This window comes from Seriola lalandi, unplaced genomic scaffold (genome assembly GCF_002814215.2).
Source record: "Seriola lalandi dorsalis isolate HSWRI2012SDOR001 ecotype SW California unplaced genomic scaffold, Sedor1 jcf7180002051965, whole genome shotgun sequence".
NCBI classification, from domain to species: Eukaryota; Metazoa; Chordata; class Actinopteri; order Carangiformes; family Carangidae; genus Seriola; species Seriola lalandi.
The window spans coordinates 1-617 of NW_019522518.1; positions in this window are offsets into that span (position 1 = coordinate 1).

Here is a 617-nt window from a genome sequence, read left to right on the forward strand (position 1 = left end):
GGGACATCGTTTTGTGTGCTTTTATTTCATATTTAGCATCTTTCCCAAGAGCCCATCATCCATCATGACCCCCAGAGGGCTCTGACCTCCAAGTTAAGAATCATGGGAGAAACATATTTATAAAAATATAATATGAGACTTAATGAGAAAAATAAAGTCCTTAACTTATTTCTAGCCTCTTACCTGGTGGTCACACACCTACGTCCAAACGGATGTAAGACCAAGAGTTACCCAGCAGATGGCAGCATTATGTCTGCAGCAAGTGGGTTCCCTTCTCGTTCTCTCTCATAATGATCATTAACATTATTTGTGTATTTTGCATTCTGTAAAAAACAACAACATTAACTTAAATTTGATTAATTAAAAGCACATTCATTTTAACAGTTAGAAAATTGAAACTAATTTAAACAAATTGTAACTGGTGAACAACATACACAGGTACACAGACTCATGATTTCCTGTAACTGCAGAGGGGAGGAGTCATTAAAACTGCAGGTGTTCAGTAGGTTCAGATGCCATTTTAACTGGACAAAGCAGGAGGAGAGAAACTGAAGACTGAGGCAGGTGAGTGTTTAAACATTATTATTATTTTACTGTCAAAGTCTCAGAGTCAGTTT